The following is a 17,953-nucleotide window of genomic DNA, read 5'->3' on the forward strand; positions in this document are numbered from 1 at the left end:
CATTTCTTGTATGGAATGCAATTTGCAATATTCAGCGATCACAAGAGTTTGAAATACTTGTTTGATCAAAAGGAGCTGAATATGAGACAACGACGGTGGACCGAGTTCCTAAAAGACTATGATTTTGAATTGAAATATCATCCTAGCAAGGCTAATGTTGTAGCTGATGCACTGAGCCGTAAATCTGTGAGCATATCAAGCATGATGATTAGGGATTATGATGTGATAGAGAGGTTCAGAGATATTCAATTATCTAAAATCTTTCCATGTAAAATTTGTGGCTTTGAAATCACGAGCATTGAGAATGAACTGAGACCAGAATCAAAGAAGCCCAGCTGCAAAATGAAAGTGCTAGACCACTAAAAGGTCAGAGTGGTGTATCCTGCAATGATGAGGGTATACTATTATATCAGGGCGTGTAGTTGTACCTAGGCAGTTGGCGGAAGAAGTGATGACAGAGGCTCATAAGGGTCATTTTACAGTTCATCCGGGAGCTACCAAGATGTATCAGGACCTAAAGATTAATTTCTGGTGGCCTGGTATGAAGAAAGACATTGCCGAATTTGTCTCTAAGTGTCTCATTTGTCAGAAGGTCAAGATTGAGCATCAAAAGCCTTCTGGTATGTTGCAACCTCTGGATGTTCCTGAATGGAAATGGGAGAGTATCTCCATGGATTTCGTAGTGGGATTGCCGCGAACACAGGCTAGTTATGATTCTATATGGGTGATTGTGGATAGATTGACAAAATCCGCACACTTTTTGCCAGTTCGGGTAGATTTCTCTGCGGAGAGATTGGCTAGGCTCTATGTGAAGGAGATTGTGAGGCTTCATGGGGTGCCTGAGAGCATTGTTAGTGATCGGGACCCGAAGTTCACTTCTCGCTTCTGGGGAGCATTGCAGGAGGCTCTTGGCACTCAGTTGAGACTGGGCACTGCTTATCACCCACAGACGGATGGTCAGACTGAGAGGACCATTCAGACGTTGGAGGATATGCTGAGGGCTTGCACCCTGGAGCAGGGTACTGCATGGGATCGATATCTCCCGCTGGTTGAGTTTTCATATAATAATAGTTTCTATGCTAGTCTGGGTATGGCTCCCTACGAGGCCTTGTATGGTCGCAGGTGTAGGACACCTACTTGTTGGTCAGAGGTTGGAGACACAGAGCGGTTTGGATTGGATTTTGTTCAGGAGACTACTGAGCAGATCAAAATGATTAGGGATCGTCTGAAAAAGGCTCAGGATCGTCAGAAAAGTTACTATGATCTCAAGCATCGACCTCTAGAGTTTGAGGAGGGAGATCATGTGTTCCTGAAGCTGTCACCGGTTACGGGTGTGGGACGAGCCCTTGGAGTGAGGAAGCTGAGTCCGAGATTTATTGGACCCTACCAGATTCTTCGTAGGGTGGGACCGGTTGCCTACCAGCTTGCCTTACCTCCGCAATTGGCAAATTTGCATGATGTGTTTCATGTTTCTCAGCTGAGGAAATATGTAGCTGATCCTTCTCATGTGGTTCAACCTGATAATGTTGAGATCCGGGAGAATTTGAAGACTCCTATTGGGCCACTGAAGATACTCGAAAGAGATGAGAAGAAGCTGAGAAATAAATCTATTCCTATGGTGAAAGTCCAATGGGAAGGAAGGACGCCTGAAGAGTCCACTTGGGAGCGGGAAGATGAGCTTCTCCGGCAGTATCCTGAGTTTAAGGACAGGTACGTTCTTGATTTTGCGGACAAAATCGCTAAAAGGTGGGGTGACTATAATAGCCCATCTTAACTAATTAGTAAATCAAGTGTAATTAATTAATTAAGCATGTTTTACTGAGTGAAATTAAGTATAAGGCTTAATTAAATGAATCTGAGTCACTTTGGAGTTAAAAAGTGTACTCAGTGAAAATTAAGTGGTATAAATGGGTACTGGTGAAAGTGCCCAAAATATAAAAATAAAAATAGTAATATTCCTAGAATAATATTCCAGACTTTTGGGTAAAGTTTGGTAATTATTGGAGTTGAATAGATAGACGAACCAATACCCGCTTAAGACCACTTAAGTTGAGTTAAGTGACCAAAACACAAAAAACCATTTCATTTTCATTCTTCTTCCCGTGGTTCAGCGACAGAGAGAGTGAGGAAGACATAGGTGAGCCAAAAACCTAGCTTTCTCATTTGGTGTCCAAATCAACTCATTCCAAAGCCTAAACCACTCCAAATCTTCCCCTCTTTCATAATCCTAGCTTTGTTTTGAGTGGGGAGCTTTGTGGAGAGAGATTTTGGCTCTCAAAAATTCGGCCATTTGAGAGATTTTGGGGTTTTGGGAAGTTCAACCTCCATGGGAGCTTGAGGAACACTCCTTGCTTGGTTGTGTGACCATTGGTGGTAAGATTCTAACCCTTGAACCTCATGATTCCTTGAGATTTGCATGAGTTAGGGTTTATGAATAGTGTTTTAGGGATTTTGATGAAATGTTGTTAAATTAGCTATGTTCTAGGAAGAATGGAGCTTAGAGCATGTTGTGAAAAATGCTAGGAACGACGTTTAATCGGTGAAAATGAGCTTAGATAGCTAAATGATTATATTTGGAAAATTACAAGAATATGACACTTGGTTATGAGTTTTCTTGCGTTGTTGAACCATTGTTTGGTTGGTCATTGATTGTATCCTTGTGTTGTCTAGGATTGAGGCAATTGGATCAACCTTAATTGACCAACCTTTGGAGCAAGCAATGGAGATGGATTAGTCCTTGAAATAGGTAAGTTCATCCTTGTGTTGTGGTATGAATAGGATAGCTTGGATTGATGATGATGAGTTATCCTTGAATGCAATATGTTAATTGCATTACCCTTGTATAGGTGTATATTGTAAAAGTTGATTGCTGAAACTGTTGGTGAAGAACAAAGGTCGACTGAAGCATTGAGGTAAGCCTTCGGACTTTGGGTGTAATTCCCTTGACTGTTCCACCAAGCCCTGAAAGGGTAGAGGTTGTGATTGTGTATATAAATGCAATAAAATAGTGTAATGCTTTGTTATACGTATGTGTATGCATTTGGTGTCGCATAGGATGGTGTTTCCCTATGTTGGTATGTGGCATGACGATGCGTAAATCATACTTGGTAGTTAGCTGGCCAGTAGGACTATTTGCATCTGAGTTTCCTTAGGACAGCTTGAGAGCTCGAGGGATTTCTCCTGGAGATGTATTGCACTTTGCATAGATATGTATTTACTGCATTATTATTGTTATTGCTATTACACTGATATGGAACTGTGGGGTGGAGAGATGCTCCAAGGACCCCTGGTTTACTGGATATATTCGTATATCTCACCCCGTGTTGTGGGGACCCCCTTTCAGGTAAGGATGCTGCAGGAGCCTCTTGTGGCAAGTGGCCATATCTGGATTATGCATGAAATGTGGCATTTCTTTTGAGATTGTACATGTTGTTTTGTAGCTCACATGTATAGAATTAAATGAATAGGCAATGCTAGATTTATGATTTGTATATTGGAATGGACTTAGCCTATGCTCATGCCTTTGGTCATCTCTTTTGTTGATGGGAGCCAAGGGAATGATCATAGTGTTTTGTAAGCTAAGTTCCATGATTCGTAATGGATATGTAATGTAAATGATGCCTACTTGAAATTCAATATATGCATGCTTTTATGTATTGAGTTATTGAATTGGTTGGGCTGAGAAATCATATTAGGTACCTAGTTCTAAATTGGGAATTGTTGAGAAAACAAGGGTTATGCTGCCCAAATTTTAGTACAAGCCATGAGGAAAAGGGCATGCATGTCCCTTTAGATGTGTTTGTATTATGCAAGAACTAAGAACCATTTATGAAGAGGAATTATATGATAGGTTGGGACAGTGGTGTATGTATGGAAGTTGTAGATATTTTTCTTAGCTTTCCATAGAGACCAATATTGTGTGAATTGGACATGTATAACTCTAGTTAGAGGTAAAATACTAAGAATTGGTGAAACCTTCAGAGCTTTGGCGCACCTGGCGCCACACTTGGCGCACCTGGCGCCACACTTGGCGCACCTCACGCCATTTTGTTCGAAAGCTTCTGTTTCGTGGCGCAAATCGCGCCGGGATCACCAGCTGGCGCACCTGGCGCCAACCTTGGCGCCTCCAGCGCCATTTCGATGGGGAGCTTCTGTTTCGTTGGCGCCCGCCGTGCCACAGCTGGCGCCGGTCGCGCCGGGATCAGCAGGATTCACGCGCTCGTTTCGTAGAAAACCCATAATTTGGGCTACAGTGCTCCGATTTGAGCGCGGTTTGAACCCACGCGTAGCTAACGAAGAGATCTACAATATAGTAGAAGTTGTGAAATAAACAAGAAGTAAATTAATGGTTTAAAAATGGAATAAGAACATGATGTTAAGCTTGACTTATCTGATTCCGCAAGGTAATATGGTTATGATCACGCAATTGGATATTTTAAATTCGGCGTCGTTTTAAAAAAGAAAAATTTATCCGGATTTTTAATTGAGCCAATGTGATTGTAACTGCGCTTAATATCATAATGCGATGTTAACAAACCGGTTCTAGAACGGGATGTCACATCCTTCATATCCACATAGAGAAATATATCCAATACTTTTGGATCTTAATATCGAAAAAGGAACCTGTTTTACAGCAGTATCGTTTGCAATTAGAGTTGTCAAGGATTCCATCTGCACTATATCTTCTTCTAACTTGTCAATCTTTGAACAACCAGAAAGGATCAGAGTTTTCACAGATTTCAACTCATAGATCCTCCTTGGGAGATTACTAAGGCTTGTACAATCCTTCAAATTTATCAGAAGAAGTTTACTTAGATCTCCAATAGATTGGTGTACCTCGGACAAGCTTGTACAATCTTTGAGAATGAGTTTTTCAAGGTTCGGTAGTTTTGAAAAATCAGGAGTGTTTATCAAGTACCTAGAATGACTAAGATTGAGGAATTTTAACCCGTCCAGCAACTGCAAGAGAAATGTTTTCAAAGGAAAAATTAGACAAGCAAATGGTGGAAACTGGAAACAATTACAATTGTCATGAAAACAAATTTTCATGTAGTGTATACCTGGGGCTCCTTCCATACTTGGTAAAATTACTGTGTTTTAAGTTAATAGCAACTGCTTTTCCCAAATAAAAGTTGTCAGGTATGTATTTTAAAGGAAATCTTTGCCGACAGACCCATCTAAGGAGTTTGGAAAGATACTCATAATCTCCATCAAGTTTTACACAATCAAATTGCAGAAGTCTCAGTCTCTTCATTTTCTCAAATGCTTTGATATCGAAGCAAACTCTACTAGTTCCTTGCAACTTAAAAGCCAATCCCTCGATAGCTTTTGTTCCCTGTGAAAAAAAAGATCATAGAAAAATTTTAAAACTAAAGGGAAACATTTGTTGATTTCTCACTAGAATGCAAATACATAAAGCTGTGAAGCCTAAGCATACATTTAGTGCACGTTGCAAAACAGAGTTATGAACCCCATTACTTTTAGCCAAAAGATTGGAAGAAGAAAACGATTCTGAAAAAAGTTTCAAAATTTCAAAATAGTATGTAGAGAAAGGTCTTACAGTATGCTCTGTCAATACATCAAGTACATCTTCATGAACCCACAATCGACTGCGCTCCTCCGGAGCTTCAGGTGAAGTTTGACGAACAATTTCTCTTCCCATGTCACGCAGCAAATCATGCATTCCAAGCTTGTTATTCTTTTCAACTTTTATGAGGCTCCTTTCTATCAACAGTGTTATTCCAATATCAGCACAAAGTCCACAACCATTTAGTATATCAGTAACATAGGCTCTGTCTTTACCGATAAAGAAACAACATATGTCAAGAAATATATCCTTTTCCATCTGATCCCCTAAACCATCAAAGCTTATTCTTAATTTCTCTTGAACTTGATCATTGGGAATTGTTTCCAGTTTTGACAGTACACTTTTCCACTCTTTCTCTTCCCTCTTGTATAAATAAGATCCAAGGACTTCAAGAGCTAGTGGCAGTCCTCCACAGTAAGCAACCACATTTTGTGAGAGTTCAATCAAGTCTGGTGTTGGCCTTGGCTCCCCAAAAGCATGCCAACTAAAGAGCTCAAGTGACTCATTTTTGTTCATTTCCTCCATTTTATAAACATAGTCAACTTTAAGTTCTGTAAGTAGGCGCATATCTCTAGTTGTAATGATTATTACACTTCCTTCACCAATCCATCTACGATTTCCACATAGGGCTTTTAATTGCTCAAACTTAGTCACATCATCAAATACAAAGAGTGCCCTTCTTCCACAAAGTCTCTTTTCGATCATAGTTGTCCCCATCGCGATGCTGTGTATTTTCACTTTTGCTTTCAGGACATCAGAAAGAAGTTGTTGTTGTAAATCAATGTGCCCTCTACTCTCTCTCTCACAAACTTCTCTATTATTTTCAATGAAACTTTTATGCTCAAATTTGCGATGAGTTTTATTGTAGATGGCTTTGGCTGTGGTAGTTTTACCCGATCCACCCATACCCCAGATCCCTACCATACAAACTTTGCTTGATTGATTTTCAATTAGCCCAATCACTTCTTGCAAACGGGATTCTAATCCAACAGGAAAATCGGTAATAGACAATAATTTGTGGTCTAATTTTGACGAAACGTCGTGAACAATTTTCTTCACTAGTTCAACTTCACTCCTTCAATAATAATTATAAAACAGACACAATGAGCATGAATTAAGAAAGGTGATAAGCTTAAAACATACTTCATTCTCCAATGGAAGTACCATATTGTTCTGGACCACCCCACGGGGTCCCACAGCATCTGCCAGTGACAACCTAGTACCCCAAATGCAAACAGCCCGGATATTAAGAGGTAAGTTCTATTATCTGATGCAGTTACAATTGACTCGTTGCACATGGCCCAACTATTGATTCAGGAAGCTCAGAGTCAACCAGAATTGTGGCCCAATAAATATGGCTCAATTGTTAAAAGAAATAGTAATTTGAAATATAACAAATTACAATCAAACCCAAGTCTAAATGAAGCATCAGATATGATTGTGATTTGTTTGACAAGAAAATGAAAGTAATATATCTGGCATGATTTGAGATATAAGATTTGGAAAGTATTTTGAATGATTTAAGGGAAAAAAGTTTCCGATGTTACTTTAGATAACTTTATCTAATGTTCATCGAAACGACGTCGTTTTGGGGTTGAAAAATTAAAAAATTAGAGTGATAAAGACTATTATAACCCTGAAATAAATTAAAATTACAAAAATACCATGATTTCCATCCCAAAACGACGTCGTTTTGATGAACATTAGATAAAGTTATCTAAAGTAACATCAGAAAAAACAAACCCATGATTTAATTGTAATTATTTATTTATTTTTAGAGGTTAGTTGTCGTTATGTTTAATTTAGGAATTTTCCTTATTTTTAGGATTTTAAAATTTTGAGTTTTGAATCAATTTGTAATTAGTCTATAAAAGGGTGCTTATGACCCTTATTTTAGGAATTGAATTTTGTTATTTGAGAATTAGAAATTGAGAACTAGAGGGTTACTCTTTTGTAAAAATCCTAACTTTTTATTTAGCCATTTTTCTATGCGCTTTCGGCATCATTTGGTATCAGAGCACTAGGTTGCCTTCAACCAATGGCTGAATAGAATCGTGGAGGTCGACGACGGCGGAGTCACGAGAGTAGGGAACGTGGATTCGTTCCTGAAGAATATAGACAACTGCGTCAGATTGACCCGCGAGACATAGAAAATGAAGAGCTCGGAAGGCGGATCCAGGATTTGAAGGAACAACTTGAGCAAGCGTTGGACAAGAAAATCCAAGTTTTGAAGCAACTATGTGTGCGGCCACAGAGAAAGAGAATTCAAGATTTGGAGCGACGACTCATGCGGCTGTGCATGAAAATTCAAATTTTGAAGCAAACTCTTATGGAGGTGCAGACATGGAAAGTCAAGATTTGGAGCAGCGACTTGTGTAGACAAAGTTGGGCATTCAATCCGAAGAAGGAATGGAATTAGATGACGCATCTGATGACGAAGAAGAGGACGTCGGACAGAACTAGGAAGTACGACCTGGAAATCGGTCCACTTTTCAAGATATCGATATGCAAATCAGCATTCCTGACTTTAATGTTTATGATCATAATCCAGTTTGTGATGATGATCCAATCTATGATGATGAGCCGATCTATGATGATAATCCAATTTATGATGATTATCCTATTGTTAATAGTTATCTCATTTACGATGATTATCCATCTTATGATGAAGATTCAGTTTATGATGATAATCCAGTCTATAATAAATCTGATGGCAGATTATGAAGATTTAATAGAGGAAGATTTATAATTTGAATTTTTGTCTAAAGAAATTCAGATCAGGGGAGATAAACAAGATTCGAGGACGAGTCTTTTCCAAGTGGGAGAGAATGATGCACTTACAATTGGCCCATTGCACATGGCTCAACTATTGATTCAGGAAGCTCAGAGTCAACCAGAATTGTGGCCCAATAAATATGGCCCAATTGTTAAAAGAAACAGTAATTTGAAATATAACAAATTACAATCAAACCCAAGTCTAAATGAAGCATCAGATATGATTGTGATTTGTTTGACAAGAAAAGGAAAGCAACACATTTGACATGATTTGAGATATAAGATTTGGGAGGTATTTTGAATGATTTAATTGTAATTATTTATTTATTTTTAGAGATTAGTTGTCGTTATGTTTAATTTAGGAATTTTCCATATTTTTAGGATTTTAGAATTTTGAATTTTGAATCAATTTGTAATTAGTCTATAAAAGGGTGTTTATAACCCTTATTTAGGAGTTGAATTTTGTTATTCGAGAATTAGAAATTGAGAACCAGAGGGTTACTCTTTTGTAAAAATCCTAACTTTTTATTTAGCCATTTTTCTATGCGTTTTCGGCATCAATATCTCTCAACAATACATATATGTAACTCCATCTATAAAGAGTGGGTTAAGTCTCTCATATATAAACTCTCTAAACCTTATTCTCTTCATTGAGTACTAATCAGTTGTGCCGTCTCTTCCATAGACTACATATCCTAAATTAACTAGGATCATACGATCTATCAAAGTTCATCAATGCGTGGTTTACTCCAGAATCAGCTATGACTTTGTGATTCTTTTGTTTTTTATCGCATACCTCAATTTGCAAAAAAATATATTTTTTTGTCATATATGCTCATGTGTTTTTTTATTTTTTACAAACTACATTGTATATATGATAAAAAAAATCACAAAGGCATAAATGATTTTGAAGCAAATGATGCAGGCATTGCTAAACTTTTCCCTATTAACAACAAAGTAATATTATATTAGAAGCTAGAAAGTATTGATTTACCAGCAATTCCGCATATCCCAACCAGAGAAATTTGAAGCTTCGGTGAGTGCCCCCCTCCATCCCCAAACCACTGTACACAATTTTCTCCCTGAGAATTTTTTTTGTTTTGCAAGTTTTCCAATACTTCTCCAAATTCACCTGACTGATGACGCACAACCGATGGGTCAACACCGTAAAATATGGGCACAACCACCTGGCCATAAGTTCTGTGGCACTCAATTATTTGTTCGAGCTCCATAAGACACCAACTAGATTCCGAATATCTTTTGGAGAAAACAATCAAAGCTATCTGAGACCCTTTTAGTGCTCGCAATAGTGCAGATTCCAGCCTTTTTCCCTTGGGAAGTGTAACACCCCGTTTAAGAACCGGATTGTTATCATTGCGTACGGCATTAAGCGCAGTTACAATCACATTGGTTCAATTAGACAACCGGATAAATTTTTCCTTTTTAAACAAGCCAGATTTAAATAACCAAGTGCGTGATCATAACTATATATACTTCGCGGAATAGTGGGACTAAACTTAATATTATATTCCCATTCTACTTGACAATACGTCGTTAAATGTCTTCATCACTTTAATTATCAAATTAATTATAAACTCCTTTTATGATTCCCATCTGCTACTATGTTATAGGATTCTTCATTAGCTACGCGTGGGTTCAAACCGCGCTCAAATCGGAGCACCGTAGCCAAAGTTATGCATTTTCTAAGAAAAGGGTGTGAAACCTCCAGAACCCCCGCGCCCGCAGCGTGATATCCACGCCCAGAGCGTGGGAAAACAGAAATTTGACGCCCCAATCGTGGATCTGGCGCCCCAAGCGTGGATGCTACTATCTGGTCTCGTAATTTGGCGCCCCAAGCGTGAATTTGGCGCCCCAGGCGCCATCCACAGGGCTGGGTGACCCAAAACAAGGTCATTTAACCTACCTATGGTTTTCCACTCATAACTTGAGCTATACTCACTCAAATTACATCATTTTGGTCTCTATGGAAAGCTAAGAGAAATGTCTACAACTTCCATAGAGACATCAAAGTCCAATTCCATCACATTGGGTGTGAAAATTGGTCAAACGGACAGGATGTATTTGTTTTCTCAACATTTCCCAATTTAGCACTAGGTACCTAATTTAGTTTCCAGTCAACAATCCAATACTTAATGAGCATACATATAATAAACTTAAAGTATTCATCAATTACAAATCATGTTCATTACAATTCATGGAACTTAGCTTACAAAACACTATGATCATTCCCTTGGCTCCCATCAACAAAAGAGATGACCAAAGGCATGAGCATAGGCTAAGTCCATTCTAATATACAAATCATACATCTATCAATGGTCTATCAATTACAATCCTATACATGTGAGCTACAAAACAACATGTATAATATCAAAGTACTGGACCCTCATGCATCAATACTAGTCCAAGTATGGCCACTTGCCACTGGTGGCTCCTGCAGCATCCTTACCTGAAAGGGGGTCCCCACAACACGGGGTGAGATATACGAATATATCCAGTAAACCAGGGGTCCTTGGAGCATCTCTCCACCCCACAGTTCCATATCAGTGTAATAGCAATAACAATAATAATGCAGTAAATACATATCTATGCAAAGTGCAATAACATCTCCAGGAGAAATCCCTCGAGCTCTCAAGTTGTCCTAAGGAAACTCAGATGCAAATAGTCCTACTGGCCAGCTAACTACCAAGTATGATTTACGCATCGTCATGCAACATACCAACATAGGGAAACACCATCCTATGCCACACCAAATGTATACACATACGTATAACAAAGCATTACACTATTTTATTGCATTTATATACACAATCACAACCTCTACCCTTTCAGGGCTTGGTGGAACAGTCAAGGGAATTACACCCAAGGTTCGAAGGCTTACCTCAAAGCTTCAGCAACCTTAGTTCACCACCAATGTCAACAATACTCTACTCCAAAACCAACACCTACACATGGTGTAATGCAATCAACACATTGCATCCAAGAGTATTTCACAATCAACCATCAACTACTCAATTCAAAACACAACACAAGTATGAGCTTACCAATTCCAATGAGCTACTCAAGCTCCATAGCTTGCTCAAGCGGTTGATCACTCACGGTCGGTCCAAATGTCTCAATCCTAGACATCATTAGGACACAATCATCAATCAACCAAGCCATACCATTTATCAACAATGCAAGGAATCCAATATCTAAGTGTCATATTCTTGCCATTTTCCAAATATAATCATTTAGCTATCTAAGCTCATTTTCACCGATTAAATGACTTTCTTAGCATTTTCCATAACATGCTCTAAGCTCCATTCTTCCTAGAACATAGCTAATTTAACAACATTTCATCAAAACCCCAATTCACTATTCATTGAACCCTAACTCATACAATTTTCCATGAAAATAAGGTTCAAGGGGTAGAATCTTACCACCAATGGTTGCACAACCAAGCAAGGAGCGTTCCTCAAGCTCCCGTGGAGGTAGAACTTCCCAAAACCCCAAAATCTCTCAAATGGCCGAATTTTTGAGAGGCGATATCTCTCTCCACAATGCTCCCCACTCAAAACAAAGCTAGGAATATGAAAGAGGGCGAGATTCTAAGCGATTTAGGCTTTTGAATCACTCCAATCGGTTAAGATTTGCTCTTTCTCTCTCTTCCTCCCTTCCTTCTCCCTCTTTTCTCCTTCTTCTTCTTTCTCCTTCTTTTCTTTCTTCTGGCGACGGGAAAAATGGGGGGGTTTGGGGCTCCTTTGGCTTTTAGTCACTTAACATAGGTTAAGTGGCTTTAAGCGGGTATTGGTTCGTCTATCTATTCAACTCCAATAATTACCAAACTTTACCCAAAAGTCTGGAATATTATTCTAGGAATATTACTATTTTTATTTTTATATTTTGGGTACTTTTGCCAGTACCCATTTATACCCCTTAATTCTCACTAAGTACACTTTTTAACTCCAAAGTGACTCAGATTCATTTTATTAAGCATTATACTTAATTTCACTCAGTAAAACATGCTTAATTAATTAATTACACTTGATTTACTAATTAATTAAGATGGGCTATTATAGTCACCCCACCTTTTAGCGATTTTGTCTGCAAAATCAAGAACGTACCTGTCCTTAAACTCAGGATATTGCCGGAGAAGCTCATCTTCCCGCTCCCAAGTGGACTCTTCAGGTGTCCTTCCTTCCCACTGGACTTTCACAATAGGAATAGATTTATTTCTCAGCTTCTTCTCATCTCTTTCGAGTATCTTCAGTGGCCCAATAGGAGTCTTCAAATTCTCCCGGATCTGAACAGCATCAGGTTGAACCACATGAGAAGGATCAGCTACATATCTCCTCAGCTGAGAAACATGAAACACATCATGCAAATTTGATAATTGCGGAGGTAAGGCAAGCTGGTAGGCAACCGGTCCCACCCTACGAAGAATCTGGTAGGGTCCAATAAATCTCGGACTCAGCTTCCTCACTCCAAGGGCTCGTCCCACACTCGTAACCGGTGACAACTTCAGGAATACATGATCTCCCTCGTCAAACTCTAGAGGTCGATGCTTGAGATCATAGTAACTTTTCTGACGATCCTGAGCCTTTTTCAGACGATCCCTAATCATTTTGATCTGCTCAGTAGTCTCCTGAACAAAATCCAATCCAAACCGCTCTGTGTCTCCAACCTATGACCAACAGGTAGGTGTCCTACACCTGCGACCATACAAGGCCTCGTAGGGAGCCATACCCAGACTAGCATGGAAACTATTATTATATGAAAACTCAACCAGTGGGAGATATCGATCCCATGCAGTACCCTGCTCCATGGTGCAAGCTCTCAGCATATCCTCCAACGTCTGAATGGTCCTCTAGGTCTGACAATCCGTCTGTGGGTGATAAGCAGTGCTCAGTCTCAACTGAGTGCCAAGAGCCTCCTGCAATGCTCCCCAGAAGCGAGAAGTGAACTTCGGGTCCCGATCACTAACAATGCTCTCAGGCACCCCGTGAAGCCTCACAATCTCCTTCACATAGAGCCTAGCCAATCTCTCAGCAGAGAAATCTACCTGAACTGGAAAAAAGTGTGCGGATTTTGTCAATCTATCCACAATCACCCATATAGAATCATAACTAGCATGTGTTCGCGGCAATCCCACTACAAAATCCATGGAGATACTCTCCCATTTTCATTCAGGAACATCCAGAGGTTGTAACATACCAGAAGGCTTTTGATGCTCAATCTTGACCTTCTGACAAATGAGACACTTATAGACAAATTCGGCAATATCTCTCTTCATACCAGGCCACCAGAAATTCATCTTTAGGTCCTGATACATCTTTGTAGCTCCCGGATGAACTGTGAAATGACCCTTATGAGCCTCTGTCATTACTTCCTCCGCCAACTGCCTAGGTACAACAACACGACCCTGATATAATAGTATACCCTCCTCATTGCAGGATACACCACTCTGACCTATCAGTCGTTTAGCACTTTCATTTTGCAGTTGAGCTTCTCTAATTCTGGTCATCAGTTCATTCTCAATGCTTGTGATTTCAAAGCCACAAATTTTACATGGAAAGATTTTAGATAATTGAATATCTCTGAACCTCTCAATCACATCATAATCTCTAATCATCATGCTTGATATGCTCACAGATTTACGGCTCAGTGCATAAGCTACAACATTAGCCTTGCCAGGATGATATTTCAATTCAAAATCATAGTCTTTTAGGAACTCGGTCCACTGTCGTTGTCTCATATTCAGCTCCTTTTGATCAAACAAGTATTTCAAGCTCTTGTGATCGCTGAATACTGCAAATTGCATTCCATACAAGAAATGCCTCCACTGTTTCAATCCAAAAACAATTGCAGCAAGCTCAAGGTCATGGGTCGGAAATTTTCTTCATGTGGTTTCATTTGCCTCGATGCATAAGCTACCACTCGCCTATCTTGCATCAGCACACAACCCAATCCCTTTTTAGAAGCGTCACTGTATAACTCAAACTCACCTTCCGGGTCGGGAAGTACTAACATCGGAGCTGTCATCAATTTCTCCTTAAGGCTCTGAAAGCATTCTTCACATTCTTGTGTCCAAACAAATGGAGTATCTTTCCGGGTCAAACGGGTCAATGGCAACACCATGGCTGAAAATTCTTTAATGAATCTCCGGTAATAACCAGCCAAACCCAGAAAACTTCTTATTTCTGTTACTGTCTTGGGTCTCTCCCAATCAACAATTGCCTCTATCTTGCTAGGATCAACCGCCACTTCATCAGCAGAAATAACGTGACCCAGAAATTGCACCTGAGAAAGCCAAAATTCACATTTAGAAGGCTTTGCATATAACTGTTTCTCTCTGAGAATTTGCAACACAGTTCTCAAGTGACCTTCATGCTCTTCCTTACTCTTGGAATATATCAGGATATCATCAATAAACACAATCACGAATTGATCCAGAAACGGATTAAATATGCGATTCATGTAATCCATAAACACCGCAGGAGCATTAGTGAGTCCAAATGGAATTACTTAATACTCATAATGTCCATATCTAGATCGGAAGGCAGTCTTCGGAATATCTTCCTGCCTAATTCGGATTTGATGATAACCCGACCTCAAATCAATATTTGAGAACACACAAGCACCCCTCAACTGATCAAGCAAATCTTCTATGCGAGGGAGAGGATACTTGTTCTTCATGGTAACCTTATTCAACTGACGGTAATCAGTGCACAATCTCATGCTACCGTCCTTCTTCTTAACAAATATGACTGGTGCTCCCCACGGGGACACACTTGGCCGGATAAACTGCTTAGCCGAAAGCTCTTCAATATGCTTCTTTAACTCGGCTAATTCCGGTGGTGACATCCGATACGGAGCCAGAGAGATAGGGCCCACGCCAGGCAATAGATCAATCGTGAACTCAATCTCTCTATGAGGAGGAAGTTGTGGAATTTCATCTGGAAACACATCCACAAACTCCCTCACCACGGAAATAGTGTCAATCTCCTCATGACTTCCGCCTACTAAACCCCCCACAAAGACATATCCCAATGCCCCGGCCCTCAAAGCCTTTCTAACCTGCAACACAAATAGATATAGGGAAGAACTAGTAGCAGAATCATCAGCATCAAGCACAATCCTTTTACCACAGCAGTCTATCATAGCACAGTTCTTTGACAACCAGTCCATACCCAAGATAACTTGAAGGCTAATCATAGGTAAACAAATAAAATCCAGCACGTAATCTCAGCCTTCATATTTGAACTCAACATCTTTACACAACACGGATGTATAACACTCCTCTTCAGTAGCAGTAACCACTTTCATTGGAGGGCGAATGTCGTACATTTGCAAATTTAGCCCAACGGCCATGAAATCAGACGTACAGAAGTGTGTAGCTCCTGAATCAAACTACACTTCAACATCCGTATTATCAATATAAATTGTACCTTTCACTAGATTTGGAGCCTTCTCCGATTGTTGACGGTCCATGGTATATACTCTACCAACCGTCTGAGACTCTAGCATAGGTGGAACAACAGAGACAGGAACAACAGTAGCTTGAACTGCCATAGTCCTCGCTTCGTTCTGAGGACACTGCCTGGAATAGTGACCGGATCTTCCACATTTAAAACAGATCAATTCACCGGTAGCACATGGACCTCTATGCTCCTTGCCACATCCCTTGCATTTGGGAAGAGGTCCTCTATCAACAAAATTCTTCTGGGTCCCGGGCTTTTTGAACAAGTCAAAGGGCCTATTCACATTCAGCTTCTTGCCTTGCATCTTTCTGTTCTTCCAATAACCTGAGCCTGTTGCTTTATTGGAACTAGGTGTCTGGCCCTCAGAAGGCTTCTTGGTTTGGGACACCTTGTACACTTCTTCTACCTTCCTGCACTGATTTACAAACCGACTGAACTCTCGGATGTCACAATTTGACATCTTCCGAGACATCTTCTCATTAAGACCCCATTGGAACTTGGAGGTCATTTCAGCAGGAGTAGGTAAGGCTCGCCCATAGTTGGCGTACTTCACCAACTCATTGAACTTTGCAAAGTATTGGTCAATAGACATCGACCCTTGCTTGAGATCGTTATACTCATTCTGCTTCTGTTCCCTAGCCTCTCTAGGAAAATAGTTATCCCAGAACAATGTATCGAACAACCGCAGGTGATTTCCCGGCCTTTAGCTTCTAGGGGCGGTACAGTATTAGTCCACCAATCCTCCGTTTCTTCTTCCAGCATGTACACGGAGTAGATTAACTTCATTGCGTCAGGGCATCTCATCACCCTAAAGATTTTCTCCATCGCTTGGAGCCATTTTGCAGCCGCCATTGGCTCATAACCTCCCTTAAAAGAAGGAGGTTTGTGTTTTCGGAAAGCCATCAATCTTCTTTCCTCCACTTCATGGTCACCGACATTTTCAACTCGAGGTTGACGAACCTCGGTGTGATGACTACGACTTCCAGAATGCTGACTACCCTCACCTTCATTGTTACCCACTACACCCTCTTCCTGTGAATGAGGTGGAGAAGGCGTAGCAGTGTGAGGAGGAGGAGTGGGTTGCCGGTTCACGGGCCTAGGACCCCTCAACGTCCACAACTCAGTCATCATTGCGGCCATGGCAGTCCGCGAGTCTTCATTTGTTTTCATTAGATTTTCATTGGCTTGCCTGCTAGCAGCCAACTCCCTCTGAACGGCTGCAAGAGCTTCAGCCACTGGATCAGGCTGTACGCCCGTTGCCCCACGGCCACTTCTAGGCCTCACAAGAGCAGCCAAAACAGGTTCTGGCTGAGCATTGGTGTTTGATGGTCCAGGGTTGTTTCGGTGCCTCGTCATGTCACTACACATGTTACACAAATGAGTGAGTTGATCAGGCCCACACTTTGTGATCACAAAAGCAATAAACATAAAGAGTACTAAAACAATTATAAAGCATCAAACACTAAGCATACTCAACAATAGCTAACAGTTATTCCCTACGAAACTGCTCTGATACCATAAAATGTAACACCCCGTTCTAGAACCGGATTGTTATCATTGCGTACGGCATTAAGCGCAGTTACAATCACATTGGTTCAATTAGAAAACCGGATAAATTTTTCCTTTTTAAACAAGCCAGATTTAAATAACCAAGTGCGTGATTGTAACTATATATACTTCGCGGAATAGTGGGACTAAACTTAATATTATATTCTAATTCTACTTGACAATACGTCGTTAAATGTCTTCATCACTTTAATTATCAAATTAATTATAAACTCCTTTTTATGATTCCCATCTTGTACTATGTTATAGGATTCTTCATTAGCTACGTGTGGGTTCAAACCGCGCTCAAATCGGAGCACCGTAGCCAAAGTTATGCATTTTCTAAGAAAAGGGTGTGAAACCTCCAGAACCCCCGCGCCCGCAGCGTGATATCCACGCCCAGAGCGTGGGAAAACAGAAATTTGGCGCCCTAAGCGTGAATTTGGCGCCCCAGGCGCCATCCACAGGGCTGGGTGACCCAAAACAAGGTCATTTAACCTACCTATGGTTTTCCACTCATAACTTGAGATATACTCACTCAAATTACATCATTTTGGTCTCTATG

The 17,953-nt window shown here is 40.2% G+C and overlaps 1 pseudogene; it reads right to left on the reverse strand.

Annotated features, from left to right (window-relative positions):
• Positions 1-4,542: 4,542 nt before the first annotated feature.
• Positions 4,543-15,934, reverse strand: LOC133299493 (disease resistance protein RUN1-like; annotated as a pseudogene).
• Between the last annotated feature and the right edge of the window lie 2,019 nt (positions 15,935-17,953).

This window comes from Gastrolobium bilobum, unplaced genomic scaffold (genome assembly GCF_033153095.1).
Source record: "Gastrolobium bilobum isolate Gb01-03AN ecotype WA unplaced genomic scaffold, APGP_CSIRO_Gbil_v1 utg97537, whole genome shotgun sequence".
Lineage (NCBI taxonomy): Eukaryota > Viridiplantae > Streptophyta > Magnoliopsida > Fabales > Fabaceae > Gastrolobium > Gastrolobium bilobum.